This window comes from Grammomys surdaster, unplaced genomic scaffold, assembly GCF_004785775.1.
Source record: "Grammomys surdaster isolate TR1022 unplaced genomic scaffold, NIH_TR_1.0 261, whole genome shotgun sequence".
Lineage (NCBI taxonomy): Eukaryota > Metazoa > Chordata > Mammalia > Rodentia > Muridae > Grammomys > Grammomys surdaster.
Window position 1 is genome coordinate 2,859,620 of NW_021604702.1, and position 7,224 is coordinate 2,866,843.

The 7,224-nt window shown below is 37.6% G+C and overlaps 1 non-coding gene across 1 annotated transcript; it reads left to right on the forward strand.

Moving 5' to 3' along the window:
* Nucleotides 1–6,601: 6,601 nt before the first annotated feature.
* LOC114627918 lies at nt 6,602–6,745 on the forward strand. Its single transcript, XR_003712421.1, has one exon. It is a non-coding gene; the product is annotated as a small nucleolar RNA SNORA48 (small nucleolar RNA).
* Nucleotides 6,746–7,224: the final 479 nt, after the last annotated feature.

Sequence of the window (7,224 nt, forward strand, 5' to 3'; positions counted from 1 at the left end):
GATAGATAGATAGATAGATAGATAGATAGATAGATAGATAGATAGATGGATGATAAATAGGCAGGCAGATAGATCTTTTTTAATTTACTATTTGAATTTCATGTATGTGTATTGTATCAAAATCACTTCCCTCTAGCCTCTCCTTCATCCAGTCCATCCTGTACCACCCAACTCTCTCTCAATTTCATGGATTCTTTTCCTTTATCATTGATATACATATATATATGTATATGTGTGCATATGTATATGCATATGTGTACATACAAATACAATCTGATGAGTCCATTCAGTGCTGTTTATATGTATCTGTCTTTAGAGCTGACCACTTGGCATTAGATGACCAAATAGGGAACTATTTCCTGGGGAAGACTGATTTGAGTCTTCCTCTCTCAACAGTTATTAACTGCCCGTAGCTCTTCATCTATGGGTGGAGCCTTGTGAGATTTCCCCTAGCCAAGATGGCATTGTTATTGTTCAAGTCTCACCTAGGCAGCTTTACTGTTAAAATAAGTGTATGGAGCTTCCCTGTCATAGCTAGAAGACACCGTCTCACAGCAGAGGTCGTGGCCCCCAACAGTCTTTCTGCTCCCTTTCTGCAATAATCTCTTGAGTCTTACTGTAAAGGTTTCAAAAACTTAACTCTGAGGGGGAAATATCTCCCTATGGATTGTGTGGGGTCCTACAGTCATACTGAATCCAAGAAAATGTGTTACAAGGAAAAAATATTATAAACAATGTCCTTGATAAATATAGTTATTAAAATGTATAACAAAGTACTAGCAAACCAAGTCTAACAATATATAAAAGGGTATTGTCATAGCTAGGGTTACTATTGCTGTGACAAATAAAAACAAAACATGACCAAAGACAAGTTGAGGTGGAAAAGGCTTATTTGGTTTACACTTCCACACTGTAATCTATCACTGAGGGAAGTCAGGACAGGAACTCAAACAGGGCAGGAACCTGAAGACGGGAGCTGATTCAGAGGCCATAGAGGAGTGCTGCTTATTGGCTTGCTCCCCATGCTTTTCTCAGACTGCTCTCTTACAGAATTCAGGACCACCAGCCAGCCTAAGGGTGGCTCCACCCACAATGCGTGAGCATTACCTCATAAATCACTAATCAAGAAAATGCTGTACAGGCTTGCCTACACCCCAATCTTATGGAGGTATTTTCTTAACTGAGGTTCCCTTCTTTCAGAATACTTAGCTTGTGTCAAATTGACATAAAACTATACAGCATAGGGAATATAATTATACAAATTAAATCAAGAAAATATGCCATATTGATGAAACAAAGGACAAGAAAACTTCATGATCATTTATTTCAATAGATACATGAGAGAAAATTTAAAATAATCTACCATTCCTTCATGATATGGCCACCTAAAATAGTTACTCCGTCTTAAAATGAGGAGCTGTAGAAGCCTACAGTTAGTACAAAGGCAGCTTGAACTATTCAGGGATACTTGCTTGAAAGTCAGTGGGTGGTCAGTGTCTCCACTGGCACCAACACCCCTTTCCCATCTCAGGACCTGAACCTTGCAGCTGGAGCTGATCTCTGGCACCTTTCCATCTCTTCTAAAATTTACAATGTTTACAGTTATACAAGAGATATTTATATTGTGATAGACATAATTATGACCTGGTTATTATTTTTCTTTGGAATTTAAGCATATCATAAGAAAATATGATTGTGTGTCAAATTGATGAGGGGTGGACTTGCAATAGATATTCTTGATTATATGACGACATCTGGAATTAACTAAAAACCCAAGCAGCTGGGTATACCTGTGAAAGATTTTTTTTCTTCATTAAATCATTTGAAGTGGGAATGGCCAGTTATAATTCATATCTTTTGAGGAGTCAAGACTCACCTTTAACCTGGTTCACACCTTCTGCTTACAGCCTATACAGAGGACATGGAAGAAGGATGCATGCTATATTTGCCTTGCTTGCTCTCACTAACAAGTTCATTTCCACACTGGCATTAGAGCCTATTTCTTTAAGATTCTGGCATATACTGAAGTCCAGCTGAATACCAAGCCTTGTGGAGTGAACAACAACTAGATTTTTGGACCTTCCATTAGGCAGACCACAACCTATAGCTCATAATAAATCTCCTTCACACACACACACACACACACACACACATTCCCCCCTCATTCTATAAATTCTGTAGAGAACACTGACTGACATACTTGCTTAGCATGCACAAGGCCATGATATCTAAAGCTTTCTCAATTTTGTAGTTTTAGATCTGACATTTAGTTGTTCTTGCATCATTTGTTGAAAAGATTCTTCATTGAGTCCTTTTGCCATTTTTGTGAAAAGTCACTTGACCACACGTTTGAGTTTCTTTCTGGCTTCTCAATTCCATTCCATTTATTTATGTATTTATTTTATGCTTGACTCAATTTCTACAGATTTTTAGAAAATGTAATAAATTTAATAAATTGGATTTTTCTCTTTGAGGTTAGATTGGGTTACTCTAAGTTTCTGCATTCATTTTATAATTGTTTTGATGATGTTTTTGATATAAAAGCTAGTAAAGATTTTGCTGGAGAATATATTAATATGCAGGTCAATTAAGAGGGTATTGCCTTTTAGGTATCTAGGAATTTGTGAACATAGTAGACCTATCTATGTAGATCTTTAATTTCTCCCAACAATGATTTCTTGGTTTTAGTGTATAAGTCTTTATCTATTTTGTTAATTCATATTTTGTTCTTTTTGTGCTATGTCTTAAGGATTTTTAATAATATTGACTGCTAGGGGCCAATGAGATGGCTCAGAGGTTAAGAACACTTGTTTAACTCACAGAAGACCCAAGTTCAATTCCTAGCACCCAGGTAATGGCTCACAACCATCCATAAATCTAGCTCCTCTTTTGACCTCTAGGGGCACCAGGCAAGCTCATGTTGCACATACGTACATTCAGGTAAAATACTCACATGTAGTATAAAATGAAAATTTTAAAGATTTTTGAAAGAATACTGGCTGTTAATATAAAGTATTATAATTGATTTCTATATGTTAATTTTGAATCTTACAAAATCTTTAATTAGTTCCATAGATTTTTTTGTGAATTTTTTAGGATTTCCTAGACAAATTCATATTACCTGTGAGGAAACACGCTTCACTTCTTTAGTCCATTATCATCATGGCAGAAAGCATGATAACATGGCAGAACCTGAAACCTACATCCTGATCTATAGACTGAAGGTGGACCCATACCTCTCCTTCTGCTTCTCCAGATCCAATTCTCTGTCTTCTTCCCAGTTCTATAGCTGAAAACCTGCTGTAGTCTCCCTTTCCTTTCTGACTCCATCTCCAACAGATCACAAAAATCTTCTCCTCCAACCTTTCTTCCCCCAACTCATCCTAGTATCCCAGCCTCCAACACCAGCAGGCATTCCCTATGAACACACCATTGGAAAAGTTCAGGGAAATAGGTAAGATAGTCACTCCCTTCTCTCCTCAAAACCCAATCCCCCAGTCTCATTCCTACCTTTGCAACAGAGCACCTGCTAGAGCCGTCCTTTCTCCTCTGCAACATTTCTTGCAGATGCCACAGACCTTCCTCCTCCTGACCTCTCTTTCCCCACTTGCTTTATCTCAGACACCAACTCTAGCTAGTCTTCTCTGCTAACTCACATATTACTTCCACCAGGGAAGCAAGTATGTTGCCTGTATACCCGTTCCCTCTCCTTCCGTTTCTCTAGATCCAAACCTGCAGTTTCATTCTCTGAGCTATAGCAAATCCATTTCACTGACCTCTTTCCACTGTCTCTGCTGATTGACTCCAGGAAGGTGAAATAAGAAGATCCTGGTTGAACATTCTGTTCTCCTCCCTCCAGGGAACCCCTTAGACCCCTAGCCTATCCCCATTCCTAAGTGTCAGCTTCCAGTAACTCATTTTACCTGGAACCCCCATTAGCCCAAATTATCATGTCCAAAGATTTACTAGCAGACAACATACAGCCATCACACTCTTGAAAAGTCCAGATAGAAATCAGAAACCAAGGAACCAAACACCCATCCAACAAAGACAAATCTAGAAATCAGCACCAGGACCTATAATCATCCCGAACATATGATGTGTATAGATGTTAGCAGAAAAACACAATCAATAATAACCACAGCAGTATGGCTCCACTAGAGCCCAGCTCTCCTATCACAGCAGATAGGCTCTGAATATTCAAACAGAGCTGAAGCACAAGAAAAGACATTAAAACCAATTTTATGAAGATGCTAGCAGTTCTTAAACAGGAAGTGACTAAATCCCTTAAAGAAATCTAGAAAAGCACAAACTCTTAAATCTCTTAAAGAAATCCAGAAGAAATACAAACAAACACTGGAAGAAAATGAATAAAACTGCCCAAAACCTGAAAATACAAGTAGAAGCAATAAGAAAAACACAAAAGAGAAGGAATTCTGGAAATGAAATATTTAGGAATTAGAACAGGAACTACAGACGCAAGCAGTACCAACAGAATACAAAAGAATCTCAAGTGTTGAAGATATAATACATTGGTCAAAGGAAATGTTGACTTTAAGAAAACTCCTAACACAAAAATCCAGGAAATCTGTGACACTATGAAAGAACAAACCTCAGAAAAATAGAGCTAGATGAAAGAGAAGAATCCCAGCTTAAATGCCCGGAAAATATTTTCAACAAAATTATAGAAGAAAAATTTCCTAGCCTAAAAAAGGAGATGCCTATAAAGGTACAAGAAGCATACAGAACACTAAACAGATTAGACCAAAAAGAAAGTCCCCTCAGTATATAGAAATCAAAGCAGTAAACGTATAGGACAACAACAACAAAGAATATTAAGACGCTTCAAGGAAAAAAGATCAAGGAACATATAAAGGCAGACCTATTAGAATTACACCTTCTAATAGGTGTAATTCTTCTCAGTGGAGACTCTAAAAGCCAGAAGGTCCTGAAGAGATGTGGTATAGGTTCTAAGAGACCACAAATGCCAGCCTAGACTACTATACACAGCAAAACTTTCAATCACCGTCAAATGGAGAAAAAATTATATCCCATGATAAAGCTAAATTTAAACATTATCTACCTATAATTATAGCCCAACAGAAGGTGCTAGAATAACTCCAACCTAAAGAAATTAACTACACCCTACACCCATGTGTAGTAAATAGTCTGAGTCCTTCAAAATAGAGGAAAAGAAGCACACCATCATGCACGTTACCCTACTACCACCACCAACAGCAGCAACAAAGTAGCAAGAATCAACAACCATTGGGCATTGATATCTCTAATCTTAATGGTCTCAATTCCCCAATAAAAAGACACAGACTAACAGAATGTATGTAAAAACAGATCTATCCTTCAGCTGCATGCAAAAAATACAGTCCAACATCAAATAGTTATTACCTTAGAAAAATACTGAGGAAATCCAGTGAATCATAAGGATATACTTTAAAAAGTAGTACTCCACCAACTGGAAAAATCTAAAAGAAATAGATACTTATTTCAATAGGTAACAATTACCAAAGTTAAATCAAGAGCAGATAAACATTTTTTAAAACTTTTAACCCTTAGTGAAATAAAAGTCATCATTAAAGTCATTAAAAATTCTCCCAACCAAAATAAGTCCAATGTCAGATAGTGAAGAATTCTACAGGACTTTCAAAGAGGAGTTAATGCCAATACTCTTCAAATTCCTTCACAAAATAAAAATAGAAGGAACACTGACAAATTCATTTTATGAGGCTACAGTTACCCTGATGCCTAAACCATGCAAACACTCACCAAAGAAAGAGAATTACAGACCAATTTCCCTTATGATCATAGATACATAAATATTCAATAATATATTTGCAAACTGAATACAAGAACATATCAAAATTATCATCAGCTTTATCAAGTAAGCTTTACTTCACAGATGCAGAAATGATTCAATTATGAAAATCAATAAATATAACCCACCATATAAACAAACAAAAGCCAAAAACCACATGATCACCTCATTAGATACAAAAAAGGCCTTTGACAAAACCCAGCACCACTTCATGATAGAAGTTCTAGATATTGGGGATACATGAGACATACATAAACATAATACAGTCAATTTACAGCAAGCCAACATTAAGTTAAATGAAGAGACACTCAAAGCAATTCTACTGAAATCAGAGATAAGACAAAGTTGTCCACTCTCTCCATATCTATTTAAGATAGTACTTCAAGTTTTAGCTAGAGTAATAAGACAACTGAAGGAGATCAAAAGGATATAAATCGGAAAGGAAGAAGTCAAAGAATATTCATTTGTAGGTGATATGATAGTGTATATAATCTACCCTAAAAATTCCACCAGGGAACGAATTCCTACAACTGATGATAAACCTTTCAGCAAAGTGGCTGGCTACCAGATTAACTCACAAAAATCAGGAAGTTGGGAATCAATCTACCTCAAGATACAGCTATACAACTCTTGGACATACAGCCAAAGGTGCATCATCCTACCACAAGGTTGCTTGCTCAATTATGTTCATTGCTTTTCTATTCATAACAGCCAGGAACTGGATATAACCTAGATGTCCTTCAACAGAGGAATAGATAAAGAAAATGTAGTCCCCTCTGTCAACAGGCAAAGAAACACTTTGTTAGTAGTGTTGTTCTTATATCAGTCAGGGGCAGAACAAATAGTAATCCTTTGTTAATCCTAGTTTGATGCCTTCCTTTGTGGTCAAAGTTGCTTTATGCCTAGGACACATAAAAAAACTAAATCAAATCAAATCCAGGCAGTGCAGCATGGGAAGAGGAAGACAGACACCTGTTTTCTACCATGCAACACAGGGTTGGCTGGGAAAGATACCCACAGACCTGCCCTCCAACACACAGCACAGGCAAGCCATAGATACACAGAGCTCACCACCACCATGCAGACAGAAACCTGGAGACTGTCATGCCACCCACAGACCTGCCCTTCATCTCACAATACAGATAGGGCCATAGGCACCTGCCTGCTACAAGGCCATATTGTCCAGACAAAGGATGTCAGTCAGCGACCAACCAACAGTGTGACCAGTCTGTAGCAGGAGCCACCACAATGTGTGAGTATGTGGTGGACAGATGAGAGAGAAAAAGAAGTAGATCAGCTTGAGCATCATGAAGAAAGAGGAAACTGGGACTTGAGGGTGAAGAGGAGGAGTCTGTTGTGAGTGGCCAGCCATGTCACTGAGAGCAATTCTGGGC